The sequence below is a fragment of the Pungitius pungitius genome, chromosome 2 (genome assembly GCF_949316345.1).
Source record: "Pungitius pungitius chromosome 2, fPunPun2.1, whole genome shotgun sequence".
Taxonomy (NCBI): Eukaryota; Metazoa; Chordata; class Actinopteri; order Perciformes; family Gasterosteidae; genus Pungitius; species Pungitius pungitius.
The window spans coordinates 20,550,260-20,578,116 of NC_084901.1; the positions used below are offsets into that span (position 1 = coordinate 20,550,260).

Sequence of the window (27,857 nt, forward strand, 5' to 3'; positions counted from 1 at the left end):
ATTAAGTCAATGATACGACGTCACGGGAATCTTCTAATTGGCCAAGTGGTATGAAGTAATCAAACCGCATCATGAGAAAGAAGATTTCCAACACGTGATGGATGACGTCTGCAGCGGAGTTTTAACACTGAAGAAGCCGCCACCGCATGATATGCAGCTGAGGACGAAAGGCTTTTGTTTTAGGATTTGAATTTGGTTGGGATCACCTCATCCGTATAAATGCTGTTCCGATAATAATGGGGAACAAAAGGTTGTTAGGAATGGGACTCACAGTATTTCTTGCTTGGTATTTGTGTGCGTCAGCATATACGTACGTGTTTGTGCTTGTCTGGCAAGAAATGAACTTAGTCACAGAGGTCTGAGACAATAGCGGGCAGGAATTGCTGAGCCAATAGCAGCACCTCTGCAACGGTAAAGCTATTTCGCTCCAGCAGACCACTTAATAGCTTTGGCTGATGCAGAGTTTAGAAATCCATCAGTCAACTGGGCCAGACTGAGATGAGCAGCCCACTCAGCTGCACCAGCAGTGGGTGAGGAAACAATGGGCCGGTCTCTTATCATGAGTTCAGGTCATTCAATGTCAGGACCTCTTTCTGGGAATTAGACTGCTGAGATCGCGCGATACAAACAGACGGCAGCGGCGTATTCCCTGTTCACACATAAATTCGCACCAACTGTGACATTTCTTTCACTTGGTGATGTTATCACGTCGTAGTGATGGCATTTACATTGTGATGTTTTGAACATTTTGTGACATTTTTACAGTAGTATAACTGCAACTTAGTACTTACATTCTATTAACATTACATTACATTATTAATTCATATTTTTTATTTAAATCTAACTTCAGGAAAATGTGTAATTGTTGACCTTTCTATAGTTCTTTGACCCTTTTAGGTCTTTTAAGTTTTATGTTCTGTCCGTTTCAGATTTTATTACGTTTTCAGGCTGTTTTTGTGGATTTTGAGCTAGTTTAGTTTAGTTTACAGTCTTAAGTCCACTCATTTCACCCCAAGAATATGTTTTGGATTCACACTATTTGATCAAAAGGGATTTTGAGAGAATAAAGAATGTCCTTTATTTTGGGGGGGGGGAATTGTCAAAAATCACATAACCTTCTGACCTGCTGCATGAACCTCCAGTATCCAGAACCACTGTATTGCTGGGGGTTGAACATCTGCCTCTTTTGCTGACAGAGGTACTGCCTAAGGGTGTTTTTGTGTGTGTATGCAAGTGTCTCTGTGTCTGTGTTTGAGCATTTTGTGCTGACACAGGAAGAAATTAATATTTCACTGGGGAAAGCAGTATCTGTGTCATTGTATCCTGGTGGTATTGAGTAATGTTTCAGTAGTCTGTCATGTCAACATGTTGCAATATAGGTTATTATCTTGTCAGGGTATATATGCTATACAGATTAAAAAATACAACAAAACGCAATGGCAAATATAACTTCCAGTTTATCCAAATGACAAAGGACTTTATTCTACTGTGAACATGTGGAGCAGTCTTTGTTGCTCAATGAAAGGTGGGCATAATTCTGTGAAATTACGGATGCTTTGTGAAACTACAAAGTTACACTAGTGTGTGATTGAATGAACACAACCAGTGAGCAAAAAGTCCTCAAACAAACCTCATTTGAACTCAAAGACAAGCGACAATGTTCTGTAATCCGTGTCCTCCTATGATACACTTTACTTAATCATGCCGAAACCAACAGGTTAACTCACCAAGGCCATTAGAATATCAGTGTGAAATTTTTAATTCCACGCTGGGTCTCTGGCCATGGAGTAGCAGCTGAGGTGCGGCGATGCACACTCATCAGGGACGCACAAACGCACACAGGAAAAACCGAGTCACTTTTCAGGAGTTACCATAAGGTGTAATATTTCATCCTTTTGGAGCGTAATCACTACCCGTAGCCAGTAGAGTGAGAGTAAATATTCAGAATAAAATATACTCGAGTAAAATAGCGTGATCACGCCCACCACGTTTCCTCAAGTTTCGTTTCTGCCGCCATGACACCTCTCACTACGCTGGAATGAGGTGACGGTTTTTGGGACGGACTCTGGTTGAGTTGAGTGACAGAAGACTTCGTAGTAACCTGTCAGGTAAGTTAATTGTTTTTTGGTTGATTTAATTTGTGAATGCCAGATGGATTGTAAACACACCTTACTGGAAGTCTCAATAAAGCAGTGTTAAGTTAACGTCACTGTTTCCTGTTTTAGCTAACTATGCAGAAAAACTATTGATAAAATTGATCGTGTACTGTTTTCAGGTAATTTAACAGTGTTAAAGTAGGTGTTAGCTCCTTACCTTTCAAGCCAAATACTGTTTAAGTTATGAAAGTAACAATTTTCGTAACCAGAGTCAGTAAAAGGACGCTAAGGAATGAAAATTGTATTAACATTTTACAGAGGTCCATTGATCATAGAATACAGGAGTCAATAATTAGCAATAATTCTTTCTTGATGTATTCTGTAAAATATATTTTTGGATGTATTGTACATTTCTCAAAATAATGTGTGCTTTGTTAAATAATTTTACCTGATTTATTTAACATGTATGAAGATATCATAACAGAATAAGTTTTCACAGGTTTTAATCAATTTTAAGTAAATATATCAAATGAAATTCAATTCTATATGGAGTGAAATGTAGCTCTATGTGGAGTCAAATGTAGCTCTCTACGGAATCAAATGTAGCTCTATGCGAAGTCAAATGTAGTTCGGAGTTGTTTTCATTTTATGCCACATAGAGTAAATTACCATCCAATAGAATAAAAAAAATACTGAATAGAGTAAAAAATACTGTTAACTCTTACTGGGACCAAATGTTATACTTTCTAGAGCAGTGTTTCTCAACTGGCGTTTGTAGTGGGTCGCGGGCCTTTGCATGGTAAAAAAAAAAAGAAGAACCGTTGACCGATGGAATTGGGTCGCGGCTTGTCATTAAGGAGTAAAGGTGGGTCCTGGAGCCAGACAAGTTGAGAACCACTGGTCTACATGATGCCGCCACTGCTGAAGAGGCAAAATGTGGTTATCACTGCTGATAACGTCTGATAATGTCTGATCCAGACCTTCTCTCTCAAGGAATAAACTTCCATTATTACAGAAACTACACTTCAGAGAAAACCTGCAGGGATTGTAAATGTTAAAGAATTTTTGTGTGAAAGTAGACTCCGCTCTATTCACAATATGTCCTTTCAAGACAGTGTTACTTATAGTTCCTGCTACTTTATACCTCTACTACAATCCAGGGGAATATGTTGTACTTCTTACTCCACTGTATTTAATAGTTATTCAAGTCATAATACAAATGACTTTTACTTAATTTTGTAGGCACTTTTTCTACATGTAGTATTTCTTCACTGTAATATTACTACTTAAATGATCTCAGTTTGTTCCACTACTGGTCCTCTTTTGAGTGATCATGCAGGGTGTTGCTTTCACTGGACTAAAAAGAAACAGTAAGCAGCTACTACTCTTTGTATCTTTGATGAATGAAATATTTGTCATCTACATATACCATATGAAGGTGTACAAGAACTTAATAAACATTGACCCAATTCCATCTTGGAAATAGAGACTCGAGTTACTGTTTTGAGTATTTTTAAGGCACAGATTTAATCCATAGAAGGGAGATGTGGTTTTGTTTACCAACAGTTTTATTGAAAGAATCTAAGAAAATAAGAAATGATTCCCAATCCAAGATAATTCTAGCTATACATCCGTCAGTAGAAAGAATAAATTCCGACTTTTGAATATACTTATATGTATAATCATTAACATGTATTTAGCATCTTATAGATATAACAAACTAAACATTCGCTGACTGTATGACAACAAACCCAGAGTTAATTTGTATAGGCCTTTCGAGGAAGAGGTAGAACAGTAATACACAGCTGTAGCTTCTTGACCATCAACAACCCGTGTGACTGGGTGGACATATTATCTGGTCCAAAGGCACCAGTGCAGACATTAAGGCTCTACTTAATAAAAACCTCATTTGAGCTCCTTCACCACAGCTTCCTGGAACATAACTGTCACGGTTACCTCGGACAGGACCCAGACGCAGACCAGATCAGTTGGGGTAAAACAAAAAGGTTTATTTTGTTGAGTTGGATAACAAAAACCACAAAACGGAAAAACACCAGTAGTCCACGACTTTCTGGTTCCAGGAGTGGGCCCTTCACAGAATCCTTGACCCACGAGAGATACGGGCGTGTCAGGGGGCCCGAAGTGTGGTGAGGCGAAGTCCAGCAGGTTGACCGACGGTCGTAGAAGGGACGATCTCTTGGCGGTGGCTTTCAGGTCAACGGTCAACAGTCAGGAAGACTGCCGACTGCTTGAAGACTGAAGGATGGAGGTGTCGGGTGAAGGCTCAGGCCAGGAGCTGGAACAAGAAGAAGGGTTGAGAAGGTTTCAGAAGCTGACTTCCAGGATGATAGGTGCAGGCCAGGGATGGAGGTGGCTTTGGAGGGCTGACGGATGGAGGATTTTAGTTGCTAAAAGAGGCTGTAGGTAGGGGTCTAAACTGCAGCTGCCCACCACACACTCGAGGTGGAGGGGGCACCTGCAGTCTACTGCCAGAGACTAAGGGTAGAGGTTTGGCCTATAGGTGTCTGCCAGTGAAATGCAGGCAGAGGAGACTCCTGCAGTTCACTGCCAGAACCTAGAAGTGGACTTTAAGACTGAAGCCGTCTGCAAGTAAAATACAGATGGAGGAGGCACCTGCAGCTTACCGGAAGATTGTAGATGTTAAGCCAAGTGGAGGTGAGTTTCAGGTCAACGGCACGGACCAGAGATGGCGGTTCAGGAAGACTGCAGACTTCTTGAAGACTGAAGGATGGAGGTGTCAGGCCTGGATCTGGACCAAGCTGGAGGTTGAGCAGGTTTCTGGAGCTGTCTTCCAGGATTGAAAGTGTATTATTACTGAAAAACTATCAAATAAAAACATACAAATAAATACAACTTAATACAAAAAATACAGCATGATGAAACTTAAAAATGAATGTAAACATGTAAATCATTTTACTCCATGTAAGTAATTTCAAACTCAGATACATTCTTTTCAAACGAATAAACATTCTTATTTGGATTATGGTTCCTAATATTACCTGGAGCATAAGTGCGTCTATTGCACCACCAGCTGTCAAACTGGTCTCTCCACTCTAGATAAACCCTCATATCTACCACCCAATCTGGCTCAGGCTGGTCCCATAACGGGCGATACTCACCAGGACTTACCTGCGATGGTTCCCCGGGTCCCTGACGAGGCTTAGGGGGACTTACCTGCGATGGTTCCCCGGGTCCCTGAGGAGGCTTAGGCAAAGGTTTAATGTCTGGAGTACCAGTGGCTCTTTTAAACCACCGGCTGTTTAACTGGTATACGCACTCCACTCTAGCACAGCTCCTTTTAGATAATGGTTCATGGGGACTTACCTTTAAAGACTTACCTTGTCCATGGGTGGAAATTGAGGGGATGCTATGGAAAGATTTAGAGGAGGAGCGAGAAGAAGAACTAGAGGAGGAGCGAGAAGAAGAACTAGAGGAGGAGCTAGAAGAACTAGAAGAGGAGCCAGAAGAATTAGAGGAGGAGCTTGAAGAACTAGAAGAGGAGCCAGAAGAACTAGAGGAGGAGCCAGAAGAAGAACTAGAGGAGGAGCGAGAAGAAGAACTAGAGGAGGAGCTAGAAGAACTAGAAGAGGAGCCAGAAGAATTAGAGGAGGAGCTTGAAGAACTAGAAGAGGAGCCAGAAGAACTAGAGGAGGAGCGAGAAGAAGAACTAGAGGAGGAGCTAGAAGAACTAGAGGAGGAGCGAGAAGAAGAACTAGAGGAGGAGCTAGAAGAACTAGAAGAGGAGCCAGAAGAATTAGAGGAGGAGCTTGAAGAAGAGGGAAAGGAGAAGGTACCAGAGGAGGGAGGAGACGGCCCAGGTGAGGTGCCGATCAGGGAGGCCGGTCCTCTGATCCTGAGGATGGTCCGCAGGATCCCGGGCCGGTTAGGGTCCGGGATCTGGACGCTGGTGTAGCTGCACCGTCGGGCCATCTGAGGGTAAATAAACAACAACACAACCCTCAGATCACCGATGCACATCGTGGTCATTTCTCACATCACATATTGCATTAAAAGTGGATTCAAAGTAGATGTCATGCAATAAATAATACACTAACAAAAGAAAACGCAGGATAATAAAACTGTTTGTATTTGGTTCAGTGTTGAAAACTGAAGGAGGGCTTACACATGCTGCTGGTATCAAACCCACGGACAGTCATATTATTAAATTGACCCCTGATCTGATATTGTAACACCATTTTCTTTTCATAATTCATGAGAAAATGAAAGATTTGGCGGTGTAAATATGAAAGAAGATAGAGTCTATCATTTGTTTATTCTAAATATGAATATGTGCATGTATTTACATGTGTGTACATTAAGAATCAGTCAGGAAGCTTTATTACAGTCTACACAGAGTACATCTAACATTCAGACTAGTGTGAAATATAGTGTAAAATATAGAACTGGTATCGGGCGTTTTCCTGATACCAGGCAGTCCTTCTTCAATTTATCACCTCTTTATGCTATGAGTTGTACAGCACGCGCTGGTGCAGCACGCGCACATGCAGTCCTATACGGTTACTAAACAAATCGCTCTTGTCACTCTTATGAAATGCATCAACCACGAGCAGAGTGCATTTCGATGTTAAATATCAAGAGAAATAGTGTATGGAGCATGTAATAATACATTCATAAGTAAGTTTCAACCACCGTGACTACACCTTCACGTTGTGACGTCACACCTCAACCGTCTCTATGGACCCGGTGGTTTCCAAATAAAAACATTTATTTCAGCGTTCCATGGCGTTCTCAGCGCCATCTTTTTTCACAAATTCCAATGTTAATCTTCGACGATTTGTTACCCTCAAACCAAAATAACAGTGTTTTAAAACATCTACACTAATTGTTGACACACCCCAGAGATGTCCCGCGAGATGTAACACATCCCGCCCCTCCAATAATCATTTTACACGGAGAAATCCTCGACTGAGTGTCTTTGTCCATCAAATCTTATTTCTTTCCCCCATAAACTCAATGTGTCTTAGTCATGTATAACCTGGGAACCCTTCTAAGGATGTAAGAGGATCAAAACGTTGTCTTACTTGAACACCGAAGGTTCCAATCACAGCCAACTTCCTTCAGCAGGTGGTCGTCCTCGATGCTGCGCTGCTCCTGAGGGCCTGTTTCAGCCTCGTCTGTGCTCCACAAAAGATGTTATTTAGTCGTTCACTTCTCCAACAATATTCGTATCCAGTAGATTCCGTCCAGCAGTCAAAAACTCAAAGATTCAGTTCTCAGCAGTTTGCTTTCACAAGAGGTTTAAAGTTCGTGTTCAAGTCAAAGTGCAAAAGGAACGTTCAGAAAGTCCGCTGACCTTAAATACCCTCGGTCGGGTCATCGTTCGGTTGCCATGGCAATTTAGGGCGTGCGTGCGTGCGTATTTGTACGTGCTCTCGTTTTTATTAAATATATATCGATTTTTATTTATTCCGGTATTATCCACGTTCTTTTCGTTCTGGCCAACATTTTAGTTGTTTATCATGCTATGTTGTGAACACAGCATAAATAGTTATTAACACTGCAGCAGACCATAAATATCATTAAATAAATTGCATTAAGGACCAAGTGGGAAAATGTTCAATACTGTATATGTACATGCAGGACCGGCTCTTCCTATAGGCGACCAAGGCGACCGCCTAGGGCGCCAAGTTCGTGGGTAGCGCCCTCTAGCATAACGCATCTTTCTTCCAACAACTTTGATTAACGAAATAAAACCCAGGTGAAATAAAACCATGATTAAAACAAATAAACATGGCGCCCCCGCCATATGTACGGTATGTTATATGTGTTGGGGCGCGACGGTCACGCGCAGCGGAGCTCATGGTTGCGTGCGTTGCAAGGCAATGGTCACACTCGGATCAAGCTAACGTAACATCAGTGCAAACTCTGGTGCAAAGGAACGAAGAAAAGCAGCAGGAGGAGAAGAAAGCCCTGTAAAGAGGTAACGTTACGTATTTCCACCTCAGACAAGTCATTTCATGGCACACACTGGATGCTTTAGATTAACACTGTGGTCGTTTACACAGCTAGTGTTGCCCTTGTTAGCCAACGTGCTTTAAGACTTAAGGAGCCTTCCAGCTAGCATAGTGATGACACATTCTAATCACTAATCAAAATACACCTCTTCACGGTTCCACATTGAGACTTGTCCGGGACACTCTTTACCTCCATTATGCCGATTTTATTCTACCGATTTGAAACGTAATACATTTGTGTGTGACGTTAGCTAACGTTAGCTAGCGTTTTTCATAAGTGACGTTAGCTAACGTTAGCTAGCGTTTTTCATAAGCGACGTTAGCTAACGTTAGCTAGCGTTTTTCATAAGCGACGTTAGCTAGCGTTTTTCATAAGTGACGTTAGCTAACGTTAGCTAGCGTTTTTCATAAGTGACGTTAGCTAACGTTAGCTAGCGTTTTTCATAAGTGACGTTAGCTAACGTTAGCCAGCGTCAGCAGCTTCGTTCCTAGCAAGCAAGCCATTATTCGCATAATTTAAAACGGTTTAATTTAACGTTAGGTACTTAAATATCAGAAATTGTCTAAATGTTAAACATTTTTACAAACACCTTAATTGTTACCTATATTATTAGCACAATATTACAACTCATCTGCGTTGTCAAAGGGAAACGTGCCTAAATAAATGAAAATGATTAAGCTGTACCCGGACTTTTGTTCATAGACAAGTGAAACGCTGATGTAACATAACGTTACTTGTCCAAATGACAAAGGCCTCAAATCATTAATGTCGAGGCATTCTCTTCAGATTATTTTTTTTTACCCGATAGTAACTGTTTTTATTGTTTTTAATTGCATTTATTATGCCTGGTTTGTTTGTTGGTTTTATTGTTTATCTGTGCTATATATGTACTGGTTTTACTTTAAAATGTCTTTGAGTACTATGTAAAGCGCTATTTCAATAAAATGTATTAATATCATTACTAACAAATTGTATTCTCTTAATGTACAATCTGGTATATATATGCATTCCACACAATATGTTGTCTGGATTGTATTTATGGTAATGCAGAGACACTAACCTCCTGAACAAAGCTCAGCTGATCCCCAGGTTCACCTCTCTCTGAACCTTTTAAGTTTTTATTTATTATAGTTATTGGTGGTAGTATTAATAAAGCTATAATCATCTGTAATAGTTGAATTCACTCGAAATATGACCTCACCCTTCCATTCATTGTAAACGACTTTCAACCCCATTCTTGATCGTTTCATCATTTTAAAGAACTTCACTGATGTGGTTATTCTCTGTGCTTAAATACAGCTGCAGGTGAAGAGACATGTAGGACCACACCTAGCACAGCAGCCGGTGAAACAGAGCATGCAGCAGGTAATCTATTTAATAATCTTTATTTGACCTTACACTTACAAAACAATAATTTATTTACACCTAATTCAAATTGTTTACTCTAAAACACTACTGATCCTGTTAACAGAAGAAAAAAAAATGTAGATGCATTTACTGCCTGTATGACTCACAAGATCAGTAATAAATCTCAACATATGACCAAGAGAAAAAATCAGTCATTGTATTGCCTATTGCCATAATCTGTATTAATAGATGAACATCAATTGTATGTATTTGCCTTCAGGTGAAGGAGCAACAGACACAACTCGCCCTGATTCTGCACTACAGCCTGCAGACACTTTCTCCCCCACAACAAGTTCTGATGTCCATAGTCCATCAGGGAAGAACCGATTGATCCTGCTGAAGTTACTAAAAATTAAAATATTCTGAGACCATTATATTTGCTTGTAGTACATTTATCAAATATAAATATACAATATAATACAAACAACATAGTGTACCTATAATGTATAGCAGAATGATAACATGGAATGGAAGTGGTTCAAAGTGGCCGTAGGTGGGAGGGCGCAAATCTTAGTATCGCCTAGGGCAGTGTTTCTCAACTGGTGGGTCGCGGACCCGTTTGTAGTGGGTCATGGGCCTTTGCATGGGAAAATAAAAAAATAAAAAAAATTTCATCCTGTGATTTTATTTTGAAGGGACTTTTTGTAATGCAGCGGAGTTTATTTCCGGCTCGTCCGTCCATGCTTTCCGTCAGCGCGGCAATTAGAACGCAAAAGCCCCCCCCCCCCCCCCCCCCCGTCGACACCGCTAGCGAACGCGGCACCCCCCCCCCCCCCCCCCCGTTGACCGATCGAATTGGGTCACGGCTTGTCGTTAAGGGGTAAAGGTGGGTCCCGGAGCCAGACAAGTTGAGAACCACTGTTCTAGAGCGGACTTTTCTTCATTTTGAGTTAAATTTACTTATTTTACTGTGCACACAGACATGACCAAGACGTTGACTGAATTTATTTGATTAATTTTGTTGGATAAAACAGAAATATATGAGGAAATTTGGGTTTTTGTACTTTGTCCCATTTAGAGGAAAATCAGTATCATCAGCACAGGCAGTAAAAAACATTTCACAAAGTAACCAGATACCTGTTGCAAACCACACAGAATAAGTTACAGATGTGCAGCAGTTCACATACTATGTTATATGTACTTCCTGGTGTATTGATGTTTTTCCAATTTATTGTGAGGTTGCTGGAGGGGAACTTCAAAGTGTTATGAATAAAAACCTCGAGATGTGATGCTTTTTCAGTAAAACTATTCTGTTTGATTTTTCGCTCACGATCAGCTTATAGAGCATAGATTGCGTGCAGGTTTCAGGTGTTCTGTGTAAATGAGTCATCTGAGATTCAAATATCAAAGGAGGTCACGGCGATGCTGACCAAGTGAAGATGATATGTCCTATTGATGGTAAGTGAAGTGGGACGTGTCTGAAAGGATGTGAAGCCCTCTGCATGTGTTAAAAATGATACTTTGCAATATAGATTTTTTTTGGTAGGAATACCAAATAATTGCCAGTGATACCTGCAAGACTGATCATTGTTGCCCCTAGATAGCTTTGTTGGAAAAGATCCAACCGATGTAGAAAAGTACAGGTCCATTGCATTAACTTCCAATGTAGAAATGACTATGGACATGGTGATGAAACAAAGATTAACATTTGATAACTAGAGGTCCAATTGAACATCAAAGCATCTAAGAAACAAGAGATCCACGTCCTATTTATCCTATTTAGACAAAAGAAAAAGACTGATGTATACTTTGACATTTGTGGATGTATAACTTTTCCCTTTCTTGAGATAGATAGTATGTACAGTCAATATGTAGCTAGTGATTGCAGAAGGAACACTAAGCTTAGCGTAAAGTTCTTAGCTGGGAGTACTAACTTCCTAGAATCTCCAGTGGTTGACTCAGCTTATGGAGATTATTATAATATATCCCTCAGGGCCTGGGGGAGACCACAACAGAATTTAAGAAGAGGAAAATTGGATTTACTTTCCTAGCGTGGAAAATAAAATGTCTTAAAAACTGATTTTGCGTTGTGTCAGGTGTGAACCGCAATCTATTAGACCTTGCTGTAATGTGTCACTGTTGGAGCCATCAATGTGGCCAAAAAAACCCACCGAAAGTTGTAGTTATTATTAAAATATAATAGATAGCTATTTTTACCCATGCACCTCAAATGTTTTATTTATCATAGAAAAACAGTTTCACAGTCATTGGAAATGGAAGTCACAGGCTTCCAACGATAACTGAATATATATGTTACACAATAGGCCATGCACGCAGGAAGGGAAGAATACAAGGCATGCAGATAGTGCAGCTGAATCATTTAATTAAATAACACGTTTCTTTGTCTTTTTTGTTTAAAGGCTGACTCGTTTTAGACCAGGGGTGCCCAATAGGTTGATACTGCAAAGCCAGTAGCGGCAGATCGCCGGCCATTGAGAAAAAAAAGCAAGTCACAAGTCATGCGCGGTAGATCGCAGGAGCTAACAGAGAACTAATGCTAATTAGGGTACCCCTGGTTTACACACCTTGTATGCTATTTGCAAATCCAGCAGCCAATGTAAATTGTGTCGACACAGAAGTCCCCTTATGCAACTTGCAGGAGTTTACACCACAAAGTCTACTCACTGATCTCAAATTAATTTCTGTCAGAGAGACTGCAGTCCAAAAAAGTGAAACCATCAGCAAATTATTTCTCACCATCCAAATTGGTCTTGCTTGCCAGAGAGCAGGCAGGCACACAGATAAACTGACTCCACTATGATAGATCCAGCACGTCCCTCTCAGTGATAGATACCGATGTGTTTCCAGTTGACATCTGGCCAACCTCGGTGCCAACAGACCAAACCAAATGCTTGATATTGCAGACATATTGCCACCAATAACGTTAATGACCTCAGGTTGAGCAAATCAGCATTGACGACGGTGCTGGGCAATATGAAGGAATTGGTATTCATTGTGTCTGTTTCAAACAATGAATAATTTATGTCCTGCTTGAAGCTACTGCCGAGGCCGGTGCACAGAGGAACCACTGCAGCAGGGTAAAGCGGTGAGTGCAGAAAAACAATAATGTTAAAGGCACAAGAGAGCCTTATCACTTACTATCATGGCAGCAGTGTTGATCATATAATGGGACAACTCTGCCGTCATTATGACTTTGGGTTATCTCTATTAGCATTCTGACTAAATGATGTCGGCCAGATCTGAAGACATTAAACTGTATCGGATATCCGGGTAAGAGAGAGTAGCTGAGGTTCTTAAACTGTATTATACTATGTGCATTTTACGGGGTGTGATTTTTTTAGTTTCTCCTTTACAGATTTTTTTCTTTTTTCTGTAACAAATAGCTGCAATTGAATATGCATTCAACCTTACAATTACACACTCAGTGTCATTACATTAATTGACATATTGAAAGTGAGAAAAAAAACTAAAAGCGAGTCTGTGCTGATATGTTGTGATGGTCCTCAGGCTGATGTTTTATTTAATTGTACAACTGCTATTTTCAAAGCAACACTGCTCGACATTTGCACGCTTTTACAGTCCATTGACCACTATACCACACAATGTGATTCCTTTATTAGCGGGGTGAAAGCAATGTTGTGTTGTTTTTAAGCTGTGTTATATACATGGTCTGAAAGTGCTAATAAAAAAAGGAAAAGTAAGAGAAAATAGCCCGGTTTGGTGGGGATTATCAAAGAAAGTCAGTCTTACAAAAATCTTGATCCAACTGCTTTCAAGAGCTTAATCGAAGGGATTAACTGAATGGCGAAAATTCAGGATGAACCAAAAACACACAAAAAAATGAAACTTTAACTGTGGCTTCACGATGAAATACAAATTGATACTTTTTGCAAAACCATTTGAGGTGACACCCACAACTCTGATGTCAGAAACAGATCATGCAGCTGTCCCAAATAAAAATGTCATTGTCATCCCAAATTCCTATTCTCTTTGAGTCAATACATTTAAATGGTTTTATTCTCAAACAATGAAAAACGTATTGATTTTATATATATATATATATATATATATATATTTTTTTTTATGGCCATTGGCAACTTTGAACAAAAGCTTTAGCTCATAAATATTGACTCAATTGTTTTTGCTAAAGCCCACGGCAAACCACATGACATAGAATGGATTTGATAGTTTTCAAAACTGTGACCATTAAACCTCTCGAACTGAACACGTGTTCCTAAAGAGCCTCCCTTTGGGTTTTCTCCTTCAATTTTAGGAATAGACCCAACTGCCATACATCTTTTAGATAATCCTCCAGCGTGCCCTCAGACTTAGTTTTCAGCATTGACTGTAGGAAAAATAAAGCTTTGTCTGGAAATCTCTGGAGAACTCACAGAAGCACAGTTTGCTGAAAAACGACTTTCACTTTCTTCTCACCATACTGTCTTATCTTAACATGTAGCTCAATGTTATGTAACAGCACAGGTGTAAATTAAATATTGAAAATAAGGTTGTTTTTTTTCAATGGACAGCTTCATATTGTTTTATGTTTCATAAGAAGCACTTTTTTATTGTTGGTTAAGAGTTCAAGAACAAGAGAGGAACATTTGTAGAGTTGATAAATGTATAAAATCACCACAGTTGGAAGAGAAATATCTGCCACTGTACTCTTCTTAGTGGGATGCTCCTGTGACAAACACAAATTATGGTTATGTTGTTATTTGAATTCTGTAAATCTACTGATGATGGGTCTATGGTATTCTATCTGTTGTGTGGCCTGATCAGCTGTGCGGGGATCGATTGGTTTAGTCTTCACCGCATAATCTGGGATCAATTGGTTTAGTCTTCACCTCATAGTTGGGAATTCGCGGGGTTGTCCTCATTCTAGTAAACGTATTTACTTGAGGAAACACCACAAAATCACTCTCGTGATTATTTCTCCCCATTGCAGGTATGATGATGTAGTTCTACAGTTGTTAAATGATTGGAATGATATCCTGATGAGTCCAATGTGATAAGTAAATGTGTATGCCGTTTTTTGGGGGTTAACGTTAATACAGAGCAGGGTTTAGCCGCACGTGTGCCATTAGCTTGTTAGCTAGGTTTAAGCTTGAGTGACGCAGCCATTTTAGGAATTCACCTGTCAATAATGCATGTATGTAAAGATGCTGATTATTCTGCTAAGGTCAATGTTGTAAATGTATGTAACGTTAATGCATTCTAGTAAACGTATTTACTTGAGGAAACACCACAAAATCACTCTCGTGATTATTTCTCCCCATTGCAGGGGCGTAACATTTTGGAGGCACCGCTGAGATTGCTCCTTAGATGTTTGGTGTCTACAACAAGGCGACCGGACCCTGAGGCAGGTAAATCTCCCCATTAAACAACCCAGGATCTCCTGTTTACCATCTTTCATCAATTATTGATACCTGAGAACCTGTGTCCCATAGAGCTTGAACTTGCAGCACTTCCAGTCGGTACATTGAGCCTCTTCATGCACTCCTGCTGGAGCTCTTGGAAGATCTCTGCTGACTGGGAGAAGGAGGTGGACACAATTTGGCTCTGCTTGCTGGGCAGAAAAAGGTTGTCCCCAAGACCTGATCCGTCTGGACCCCTGGCAACCAGAGCATCACCTTCCAGCTTCGGTCTAGAGAGGAGAGCCACACCTGGGTTATAGACCTCAGCCTGCTCCTCTTCATGCTGCTGCTCCGAGCTGTTGATAGAGCTCACCTCCATGTCGTCCTCGTCTTGGGCCACATTGTCGTAGGCCGGAGGTGGAGGTAACGGCCGAGCATCCCAGTCCACTACTGGTGTGGGGTGAAGGGGGCGGGGCAGCGATCTGCACGGGCTCTGAGGCGGGGTCCGGTCCAGGAGGTTCTCTGCTTCCAACGCCAGCTTTGCCAGTGTGGGAACCTGAATCTCGACCACAGGCGAGGGGGACGGGGTCGGCGGGGGGAACTCCTCCCCAAAGTCAATGAGGGACACTTCGCTGCCGGGGTTGTGGCCTGAGCCCGAAGTCCGGCCGCTCCCCTGTTTGGAAGCAGAGACCCACGCGGACGGCTTGAGCTTCAGGCCTTTGACAGAAGCCGTTTTCCAAAGCGATAATCTCTTTAGACCCGCCAGGGTCAGGTCCTCGTCATCATTCACTGCATCGTAGCACGGCCTTCTAGCTCGTCCCGGTAGCTGTGTGGGCCGAGCGCCACTGAGGTCGACACCGATGACGTCGGGCGGATCCATGGGATTACCGAGGTACAGATCATCAATCCTGTCAGGGAAGCCCCAGCACCGCTCAGGGTTGCTGTCTCCGTGTCCTGTGTGGACGAAGCTGTTCTTGAGCGGCCGGCTGATGTCATGAGCTGACAAACCGGCCACCGATGTCACCACGTTTCTGGGGAAAGGTCCGACCTTTAGGGTTCGCTTGTTTTGACCTCTCCACCAGTAGTTCTCTGCCATTTGGACACAGGCCCCCAGCAGGAAACCAGCTGGAGGGGTTGAACACACCTGCTGAAAGCCTGTTTGATGAGGGCGAGACAGGTGCCAACCTTTCATTACAAGCACTGGAATGATCATTTCTCCAGATTGGTCAGTTTCAGAAGCAAGCCTAAATGTCATTTCAACCCACCCCAAATAAGGCATTTCAGTTCCATTTGCAGCAGTCAATGTGAGATCATTAGGTGAGTCCAGGATCTCTGAAACATCTCTCAGTCTTGTTGAGGATCCATAGTTGTCCAACATCCGAGTGCTGGCCACCTCCAGGTTCCAGTCGCACATCTCCAACAGCTTTAGACACTCTGATCTGCTCCGCAGACCCAAGCAGAACAGCTGCTCCACCTTGAGAGAATGCACAGCGTTCTGGTCGTTCCAGCTGTGGTTTTGGAGGGCGCCTTGGCACTCCTCTATTGTGACTCCATGAACTGCCTCCTGCACCATTTTGACCCTGTCAGCCGAGTTCCCGCCGCCATCCGTCCCGGCGCAGGACGCGGGGACCACCGCTGCCGTCGGCCCGTCAGAAGCGACGCGAGGTAGACTAGCGGATGTCTTCATCCCCGGCCGCGGCCCGCCCAGGCTGCTGCTGCTGCTGCTGTTGTTGTTGGAGGAGAAATTAGCCTTCAGCTCACCCGGCTGGACAAGCGCCGGCCCCGGGGCGTGTCCCTGGAGAAACTGGCCGCCGACCACCATGGGTCGGACCGTGGCGGTGTTCGCCTGCCGCGGGGGCCTTTCCTCCACACCACCCGCAGGCTGGGGGTCAGACCTACCTGATAGAAACGTGCTGGATGGACCTTCAATTGAAACTTCTTCCTCATCAAGTGCTGCTGCTGCTGCTGGATCCGAGGACTTGCCCTACCAGCGACCACAGAGAGACAGGCACCCACCAAGGCGCATGACTTATGATCAGCTTGGTATCCCTTCCTGCTACAGTGTTCAACCAGTGCAGCAGATGTTGCCATACTATCATGCACCAGGACTGGTGCCATGGCTGCCATCTCTACAGCCATACTACTTCCAACCCTCCTTCATGGATGGGCTCCAGAAGGGGTGAGCCTATGGACTTGTCATATGGGATTAAGCCCGGGTGACATTGTATCTGCTGTCATGGACAAAACACAGGCTGTTTTTATAGATCTGGACAGCCACCAGACTTGGACTCTGGCCTCGTGTTTATGATCTGCGGACTGTTGACCATCTTCAAATTGTAACCTTTGAACTCAGGGAGAAAAAAAGGGAATGTTCATTTTTGTTAATGTCGAGACGACATATATTGTGCCGGGGAGAGTGTGACAAACACAAATTATGGTTATGTTGTTATTTGAATTCTGTAAATCTACTGATGATGGGTCTATGGTATTCTATCTGTTGTGTGGCCTGATCAGCTGTGCGGGGATCGATTGGTTTAGTCTTCACCGCATAATCTGGGATCAATTGGTTTAGTCTTCACCTCATAGTTGGGAATTCGCGGGGTTGTCCTCATTCTAGTAAACGTATTTACTTGAGGAAACACCACAAAATCACTCTCGTGATTATTTCTCCCCATTGCAGGTATGATGATGTAGTTCTACAGTTGTTAAATGATTGGAATGATATCCTGATGAGTCCAATGTGATAAGTAAATGTGTATGCCGTTTTTTGGGGGTTAACGTTAATACAGAGCAGGGTTTAGCCGCACGTGTGCCATTAGCTTGTTAGCTAGGTTTAAGCTTGAGTGACGCAGCCATTTTAGGAATTCACCTGTCAATAATGCATGTATGTAAAGATGCTGATTATTCTGCTAAGGTCAATGTTGTAAATGTATGTAACGTTAATGCATTCTAGTAAACGTATTTACTTGAGGAAACACCACAAAATCACTCTCGTGATTATTTCTCCCCATTGCAGGGGCGTGACACTCCTACTGTATATTCAGATGAACCCACACTTTTTGACTTCACTGATCTCTCGAAAAGCTCGCTGCGCACTGAAATTCAAATGCTATTTACTGCAATATCTTCATTTGCGAAAATGAGGACAATAAATTGTAACAAAACACAAACTGTCCATGTCTAAATTTTCCTCCTGATTACTCGTGTTTTGTCAATCTCCTGGCTCAGTAAATATCTTTCTCTAAGCTGTTGAAAACGCCACCATTCTCTGATTTAGGCGTCTATACACTGATTAAAACATAGTTACGTACATCCTATTCAAAATCTACCTGAACGTTGGTCACTTTTTCAGTAATGAAATAAGGCAGTGACACAAACGCTAATAGCTTGTCAAGCTAACAGCAGTTAGGGAGCGCCCAATTTGAAATAACACGGCATCACACCGGATGTGAGGCCCATCTTCTCTTGACTTTGACGTTTAGACAGAAACGTCCTGCCTCTGTCTGCACATTGCTTTCACATGCAACCGCCTGAGCTGGACTCAAACATTAGCCGTTAACGTTTCGTTGTTTCTGAGCAATCAAACAGCAGCTCTGCACGGTGGATTCGTCTGGAGCCGAAGCTGTCAAGCACTGCTTCATTTTTGATTTCCCTTCGTTTGCTTCCCTCGCCTGCCTTCGTCTTACCGCTGCCAGGAATTCTTCTCTTCATTTTTCGCTTCTCCTTAAATTGGCGAAAATAATTTATTTCCTCTTGGTTTTTGTGAGAGAAATTTCGAGCAGGTGCTGCCAAATTGCGTGCTTTTCTGCGACGTCCTGTGATGTGTGTTCATGTGAGGGTGAGAAAAAAAAAAGGCTTGGAGCGATTTCACCGTCTTACCTCCTGGAAATGAATGCAGCGAGAACATGTGGCCCGTCGGCTGTTAAACAAGTTGCACTGGCTCCCAGCGCTCGCATAAACAACAGGAGGGAAGTTTTCTTCCATGCCTACAGGGGAGCTTTTTGGCAGAGGACACAGAGTCTTGTGGCCAAGCAAAGACTCCCAACTGTCTCCGTAGGAGAAAAAAAAACTCCATCTTGACAGATTATTACAAGGAACTTGTTTATTTTGATCACACAGTGAACCCCATTTCTTCCATTTCAATATTCCTTGTGAAATATTTGTTACATCTCTGAAATGACTTAGAACGTGAAAGCTGACTGTAATTAATCTTTTATGAACGCCGACTTAATTCACTTGCAATAATGGTTTGCATGTCGCTGAGAGCGTACCCGTCTCCCATTCTACCAGGTACAAGTTGTTTGGAATTGAAATGAGGTACAGCTTGATATGACAGGTGCTACACAAGTATTTTTTTTATGAATCGTTTTCCCAACTCTTGATTAAACTTTCTTTTAATCTAGGATTATTTATTGTTGCTCACTGAGCTAACATTGCAGATTTCTCATGGGGCTCTGTTCTTGCTTTTTGTATTATTTAGTCAGTTTCCACTTTGGAATCATTTTCTGCTCATAAACAATGAGTATTCCACCCTGTAAATATTGAATTGCTGTCAAACCCTGATATTCCTCCTCAAACTATCTCAGGCTTTGTTATTCAGTTTTTGATGAGATCCATTTGTCATGCCTGGGCATCTGCTTTGCAGCATCGAGCCTCTGCCAGATTTCCCGTAGACGTCTGCTTCTGGCACGGCGTTGTTGGTTCCTTGAGCGAATGAAAGCATGACAGTGCCTGTCATGTCTTAAATGTGTCAGAGGGGACTCATTAACTAAACAAATCTGTGCCATCGCCTGCAGTCCAACACGAGTTCTAGCCTCAGTGAACAAGACGAATTGTAAACAAAAGACCAAACGGGTCTCACAAACAGCGCTTCTCTGAAGATGGATTAAAAATGGTCTTCCTGCTCGTCGTATCTCAGGTGGTCACTGTCCAGATCCCAGAGACAACGAGAGGTTCCAGGCAGGAGAAAGGCAGCTTTGTAAGCAGTTTGTCTGAGGAATCTGAAAATAAAGAATAAGGAGGCAATCCTGTAATAGACCTTTGATTTTTGAATGTATTCATGCTTAATGATTTGGTAACCTATATGTGTGCATGTTAGCATGTGAATAAGGGGATTACCTTGGATTGGAATGTTTTTTCATACTTTCAATAACAAAAAGGTTTCTTAAATACACATTTTTGACTTGTCTCGTCCTTTAAAAACAGTGATGTCCCGTCAAGGCCAGACTGGATTACAGAATACAAACAACTCCACTTTGCCACTGTGAAATGAACCAAATAATCAAAGATCCATTGTGGCTGGTGTGCTGATGGGGTTTCACAAGTACAGGTCCTGGTGGAGTGGTGGCTGTTTCTATCATTATCCTCCAAGAATGTGGGTCTGCCACAGTTTCTGTGCAGGGATTAATCGCCAAAAAGCTTCTGTCGAGTATGTTTCGTTACGCCAATAGAACATGTATGAAACGGCATGAAAATAATCAATCGAAGCACTATTACAGCAGTATTGCAATAAAAAGTCAAACCGTGTAAACTTGTATTTGTCCTACTACAAAACAATTTGATCGAGAACAAAGGCAGAGAGGGCCGATTTTGTTCCAAATATGATTTTGTACTTGGCCACTACAACCCTCCTCTGCTCTCAGTAGGAAGTAAATAAGAAGTCTCCTCTTGCTTCCCAGTGAAAGTGGTACTTCATCACCCTGATAAGAATGCAGACTGAGGCGCCACTGTGGGAATAGAAAGAAAGCAGGGTTTGGCTTGTGAAGTATGGATTAGTTCTGGTAAAGTTACTATGATTTATCCAATGCCGGGGAGCCTGTTTCTCTGTGCCTCGCTACGCCGCCGCTGTCCCGCTGCGCAACCAGGCAAGATGAATGGACTCAGACGTGTCATAGTGTAGTGTCTCTCCCTCTTCCATTACTGTGTACTGTGTTGACTTTGTCTGGTCATTTTGTGTTCATGGAGGGGGGTCCTCTGATCGGCCGCGTGAAACAGGTTTCCGGGGACTCGGCTCCTTTAGAATTCAGAGCTCGTCTGTGATTTGTCTGTTTGATTGCATGAAAAGATGAAAGCGCTGCTCTTGAATTAAGAAAACAGTTTATTCTCCTGACATCCTTTGACTTTTGGCTGGTTCAACTGGTACAGAATCACGCTGTAATGAGACATTAATTCTAAACACATGTTTTAGTGTGGCTTTGAAACTCAAAAATCATTTTAGAATGTTTCGCATAGCTTCAAGCGACTAAACTATTACATTCGGACATGCGTACTGACCCCGAAGCCAGTTTTCACAGTAAATCTATAACATTACGTATGAAGCTGGAAAGTTATATCCTCTTCTCCTGTTTCATTGCCATGTTTGATGGAATATGTGCTCTTGAAAAGACTGTTAAAGGATTCTCGCTGGAGCTGCGCCGTGTCTCTCCCCTACTTTCATGTTGGAGCTCACATCTGCACATGCACTCTTTAGCGAGAGACAGATTACAGACATAACCATGTTGGAATTTTCTTTGGCTTGAGCCCATACCATTAATAATTGTTACACATTTGTTTCTTCAGGCCTGTTAGAAGTCCTTTAAAGGAATGTTCGTCCATGAAGGGGAATGAAAAATGTATTTTGCATAAATGTATACAGACACAATTGTTATTTCGACCGTGATGAATGAAGGCTGCTGATGTTGCTTTGTGTGGGCGTCTTTCATCCTGCACTTCCTTTTACAAAAGTGTTTTTGAATTTTCCAACTCAGCAGGGATAGCTGTGATTTCCAGGTGTTCCTTTGCCTTGTGGCATGCTATTGTTCTCTTCCTTGTTTCCACATAATAGAGGATCCTGTGAGCAGGTGTGTTCGGGGATAATATGCCTTCAACAGGAACCTCTACATTTGCAAATAGCACCGTGGCTGTTAATAGAACAATGAACAAGAAGCAACCGAGCCTCCGGCATCCTTCACGACAGTGCAAGAGGGATTTCTAACTAATAACATGGACACTATTAATAGTGTCAAATTCAGCACTTTACTCAACACAAATGAACGAATCTGTAGTGGAAATATAATATCTTGCTGTGTTGTGTAAGAAACTTAAGGAACTGAAAACCGTATATGGACATATGCGCACATATGCGTGGAAAAAATGTTTTTTTTATTCCATACTTTTAGGGGGGCGGGGGATAAATTCAGCGGGGGCGCCCTGCTGTTATAATAGTAGGGGAAACACTGATCTAGACCTGAAGGATAAAATCTCAAAAAAGAGAAACTGAATGGCAGACTTCCATACAATACACATACATACAAAGCAATTACAGATGCCTGATCATTTACCCCCAAAAGAAAATCCAAATGTTTCCTGCTATTAGAAGTGGTCTATTTTTGTTTTGCTATTATAATTAAAAGCTCTTGGGTCCTCCTCTTAAGTGAGACAATAGCTTTAAAATCCTCTCTTCTTCCATGATGTTCTTATTTTTGCCTCTCCCTCTCAAATGGGCTCTCAAAACAATACGTTTCTCAGAACCGCCATTGACAGCAGCGAGATGCTTTGTCGGGTCCGCCATGAGATATTTATCCATAAACAACTCTGGGAAGACGCTGTTGATCTTTTTTTTTTTACATCTGACCGGTTACTCACATAAAGGAAACTTGTGTTCCTGGCTTGTGGGCATTACTCAACAACAAAGCTACATTTAATGAACAACTTTGGCCCTGTGTTGGAGCTGAGGTCAGGCCTGTCTTAATTTGAGATAGGTGATTGATTAATGGTCCTCAACCGTTGGCCCTCTGCTTGGATTTGTGGTTTGCGTTGGGTCGGATGCTGAGGCTGCAGGAGTAAAGTCACTGAAAGCAAGGACAGGGAGGATAAATTAGAATTATTTTCACACATTGACACATTATTTTCACACAGTGAAGTGCTTTACAAAGCAACCAAAAGGATAAAGGGAAGATGAACAGCAATATAATTAATAGTCTCAGTCAGGGCCTCTTGCATTACACATGTGAGGCTCCTGTAATTACAGTTCAATCGTAACTTGGTGAAGCTAACATGCTGTTGATTGTGCTGATGGTTAGCAGGATTGTTCACCAGGTTCATGGTTTTAGTTAATTGCGTATGCATTCACAAATTACCCCTAAACACAGTCGGTGGGCTAATTGGAATGCTTTCAGTTTTGCAAGTATTTGATCAAAATACCAAAGCAGTGGACACATTCAGATTTGACCTTATGATGACTGATGCGTTAGGGAAAACCAGCGATCACTAAAGTCGTTAGATACATCAAGAAAGAAAATGTAAATATCATAAATCAATCCGATCTCACTGTGAGGTCACATTTGATTGATGGGCGACTCAATAGTTCAAAACCTATGAGAAGTCGGTCTATCAGCCGGCAAGAGAAAGCTTTCAATTGTGCTGTTAAAAAAAGCCATTAAATCTGCAGTTTTCAAACGAGGATGGCAGTAGTCATATGAGAATAGTGGGGGAGGCTTTGAGGTACTTGCCTGACCTTTCCTTGTGTGGTGGAATATGTTAGCAGCGGATTAATGACGCAAATTTTAACTACTGTGGAAATCCAATCATTCTGGTCATTGCAAGGCCCTCGGGTTTCCTCTCGCTCATCATACTCTGCTTTTAATTTGCCTCTGGTAGCTTTTTTCAAGACTCCAAGTTGTTTTTTTGATTCAAGTGCTAATTATGTCACAGTGGCTTTCCAAGGCCTTAGCGCTGTCTCAAGTGAGTGTCTGCAAAACTTTGCAAAAAGCTTGAACTTGACGAAGCTCATATATGAGAAAAGAATATCTTTGTTTATAATAACCACTCATCCCAGCATCCTTGAGCTTGTGAGAGTGTAGACAGAATTGACTTCCAGGGGTTTGTAAAAATGAATATAAAATAGACACAAGAATGAAACAACAATGTGTGAAACAAGATCTTATAGAAACTTTGGTGGCAAAGGTGACACAGTGAGAGAGAGAGATCAGTAAAGACAAATTCCATGCACAAAAAAATACAACACGCAAACACACATAACACACATAACACATGGATAACACATAGACCAGCTTTCAATAAATAACTACCTCGTTTTTTGAAACAGTCAACAGTCTGAGCAGATCTAACGGCGACGCAGCAGTCCCCTTTGAGTTGGAAGTGTGGCCCCTGGAATAGCCAACGGGGTTTTAGTGGGAAGACCTAAATAGACACCTTGTTGTCTGAGGAATTAGAATTAGAAGCTATGAGAGTAGCTGTGCCATGAGGTAACTCACAAGAGCTTGACAAAATCCTCAAATCCAACCTGAACTTCACTGGCAGTCAATTCATTGAGGTGAAAACAGGAATGAAGGGAATGAAGGGGCTGCATGCGTCCCTGTTCGTGTTCACCGCCGGAGGCAGGCTCTCCAACAACAGGCGGATTGTCCAGATGTCACAACACAAAGAGGATTGTTCTGGCAACATTTCTGCTTCACACCTGATAACGGTGTCAATATCCCCTGTGAGGAAGTCTTTCCTTAGATCTGGAAAAGTGCCTTCTGATCTGTGTTAACCCCCCGTCTCCCTGTCTCTATCCCGTTCCTCTGCACTGCCTCAACGGTATGTATTGGAAGGCTTTAATCCATTTTTCTAGGCAGTTCCCGGAACCTGCTGTTGCACCGTCTTAAACAAGCTGCTGATTCGGGTTAATCAAAGAGCACTGGATCGGCACCACACCTGGGAAATAATCTGTTTTTTATTTTGGTCAAAACAGCGATGCAAATACATGCATCCTGCTCTTTGGTTTGAAGGCTTTCCGTCCAGAAATAAAAGAAAAACAACAACCTAAGAGCACAAGTTGGGACTTTCTTTTTTAAATTGCGCTTACTGACCCCTTACAGAAGCAAGTGAATAATTACTCAGTGTTGAGAGCGTTATCATTGCACTTCGGTTTAAAAAACAGATGTCATGTTCCAGGACAACAACATGATCAAATGTTGGGGCACAGCAGAGATTGTAAAAGAGGGGAAGATGGTGAGCGACAAGTAAGGCAGGCGGGGATAGAAGGGCAGGAGCCTTTGGTCAGTGAGGTGAGAGCGGTGGGGGCCAGCTGTAAAGATCAAACACAGAGTGCTGATAAGAACAGAGACAGATAAAGAGAGAACCGAACGAGCAGTTCCTTGAGAGTCATTAGAGCACATACCAACTGATGATTTCTTTTAGCTACATTTAGCCTATTATCTCTCATCTCTTTATCAACATCTCTAACCCCTCCCAATCCTTCACCCAACTCTCTCGTTATCCTCACCCTTCTACAGAGGATCTTTTCCCCTTACCACCAACCAGCTGAACTGCTCCCTTGAATCTCTCTGATGGATTCAGGCATGTGTGCGCATGACGTCACCCACCACCCCATGTCTCCGTCGACTAATTGGACTCTGTCCTCTCTGTGGCCTTCAGGGACTGAGACATAATTGGAGCAGAGAGACAGGAAGTTTCAATTTCAGGGCCGCTAACCACACCCTCTTAATTGGAAAGAGAAAGAGAGAGAGAGAGAGAGGCAGGAAGAGGTCAGGGCAGAGAGTCGCAGGATTGGTCGGATTTAGATGCCCAAGTGGATTTCTCAGTCAGTTCTGACTGGCATTTAAATGTTAAGTGTGGAGGAACGTGATGGTAATGATCCTACAGTGTGTCTGATGCATAATCACAGAGACTGAGAAGACTGAGACACCAGCAATGAGATGATGGGGGTTCAAATCCTCTCATTTTCAGGAGAGTTGTATTTAAAGCACATTGAAAGTGTATGTCTGGTTAATTAAAACCTTAGATGCCAGTTGTGGAGCTGTTTTGTTCACATTGCCAGATCAATTAAATCTGATCACTCACCCCTGCAATCAAATCCCAAATATTAGCCACTTCATTTGGAGGTAAAACAAGCACATTGGAAATGTCACTAACAATCATTCATTGCAAACAAACACTGCGTGCGCTCAAAAGAAGCGCAGTCTGCAAACCAGTTGAGACAATCAAGACGTTAGCGGTCCCAAATTCTTCTGATAATGAATTTACAATCCTAAGATTTGAAACCCCTCTGCCTCCCCTCAAAAAAGAGAAAGAAACGTCAGTTGTATTCGATTATTCACACACCCTTTTTGGTGATGCTGAGATGACAGAGAAAGAGGGAGGATTACCTTTATCCAAGGGTTAGCGGGCAGACACAAAATAGGGACTGTAGCTCACTTGTCTGTGTCTCAACCCCTTGACCACCTGGACAACCCAATGTGATGCCTTTTCATTATTGGTTGTACTTCAGCTGTCATCGCTGTGGCAGCTCCTCTGCTGCATGGCCGCAGCACACCGCTCACTCACCTGAAAACTGTGCTGTCACTTGCTGCTGCTCGGTGTTTCCTTCTTGGGCGGGACGAGGTCTAGATGGCAATAATCAGCACTCTACATTTACACAGCGACGAGTTCAATCGTACTGTACATGCAATGGAAGATTATAATGTACAGCTTCGGTTATAATTGCATCCGTGGCCTTGTATCAAAATATGTTTACCTTTGCTGAGGGTTTCATTGAAAATGTGGGACTTCTTTTTCCTTCATATGTTTTCCATCGTTTGACATCTTATTCGCGTAGCTGCCGATCTCAGCATTTTACTTCAAACAGTACAATTTTTATAATGGAAAAATTGGACCTAAGGACCTAAAGTTGCAATGAACCAGAATTGAGGCCTTTACATAATGGGGGCTTGACAAATACAAATACAAAAATGAAAAATTGCAACACTTTTTCAATAAAAGGTTGGTTTCACGCAGAGAACCAACTACCAACAGCATATTAGATATAAGAAACTCGGGATCCCACTTCTGACACCATTTGTCAAAAGGACATCCCGAGTTTCTCCACAATCACAAACGGAGGACGTTATATGCCACTGAAGTTTTATTTACATTCTTCCCAAGCCGTAAAGTGCAGGTGCTCACAGGTGCAACCGCTCCCACCAGGCGTAGTCCACCAACCTCCCGATTACTCCACTAGGTGAGACTTTTATACACCTGGGTCCCACCAATTCTAAGCACCTAATCACATGGGGATAATAACGACCATTAACATGGGATACTTATGCAGACACGGTCTTTCCAGATTGCCTACCCCATTTCCCTCTGTTAACAGATTTTACAATAACACCGTACACATCCACAAGTAATTTTAACGATGATTAGGAAGCCAACCTCACTAACCCCACACAATTTACCCCCTCCTTTCACACAACACTTGGTTTCTCCCACTACCCACAATGCAACAGCACAGGTATAATGCACTGAGAACTGTCCCTTTCAATCTTTGGCCGTTTCTCAATATGCGTTCTTGTGTGGACTTTTGTTCTCGTGGACTCGTGAAACGTCATCAGTCGCAGCCCGAGTACTGTTCCAATTCTCAAGTCCGCATCTGGCCGAGAACGGTCATAATACCCGGATGTGGCTCGCCCCGCCCAGTTTACCGGGCATGCATCGGAGCAGGCTCGTCTGTTCTTTTGAGAGACATATATCCCAGAATGCATTTCACCTCAGCAACAGGCAACAACGACAGAGGAAAATAAACACAACTTTATGTCGAAGTTTATAAATACAACTTTTTTTAAGTAACGTAATGTAATTTTCTGACTGAATAGTAAAATGTTTAAGTCAAAAACTAAAATAAAAACGTATTAGCAAGACCAGCTGACGTGGTGACGTCATCAAGTCAGCTGCTGTTCCAACTGCGGAAATGACCGTTCTCCGTTCTCCCGAACCTGCGAGTCAGGACTCCCGAGTCTGTCTCCCGAGTCTATTCTCGCGGGAACGCGAGTCCGTTCTCGCCGTCTTAGGTATTGAGAAACGGCCTTTTATTTGAAGTCAAGATGGCCGCCACCATGTCTGCTGACGTCAGATGAGAAGGGGTAACCAGGGGTAACCAGGGGTCACAGAGAACAGAGGGTGGCTCTGTGACAGACCCCGAACAGCTTTGGCCCATTTAAGCTGCAATATTTCATTGAGTTTCCTAAAGGTAGTTTGAAAGTGAGTTCTTTCCGGTGAA

The 27,857-nt window shown here is 42.4% G+C and overlaps 1 protein-coding gene and 1 long non-coding RNA gene across 2 annotated transcripts in view; one reads left to right on the forward strand and one right to left on the reverse strand.

The window, feature by feature from the left end:
- Nucleotides 1-27,857, reverse strand: part of LOC119211101 (large ribosomal subunit protein eL42) — a 300,484-nt gene that overhangs the window by 217,209 nt on the left and 55,418 nt on the right. The window lies entirely within an intron of this gene.
- Nucleotides 7,925-10,148, forward strand: LOC134107184 (uncharacterized). Its single transcript, XR_009942677.1, has 3 exons — nucleotides 7,925-8,058; nucleotides 9,393-9,458; nucleotides 9,721-10,148. It is a non-coding gene; the product is annotated as an uncharacterized LOC134107184 (long non-coding RNA).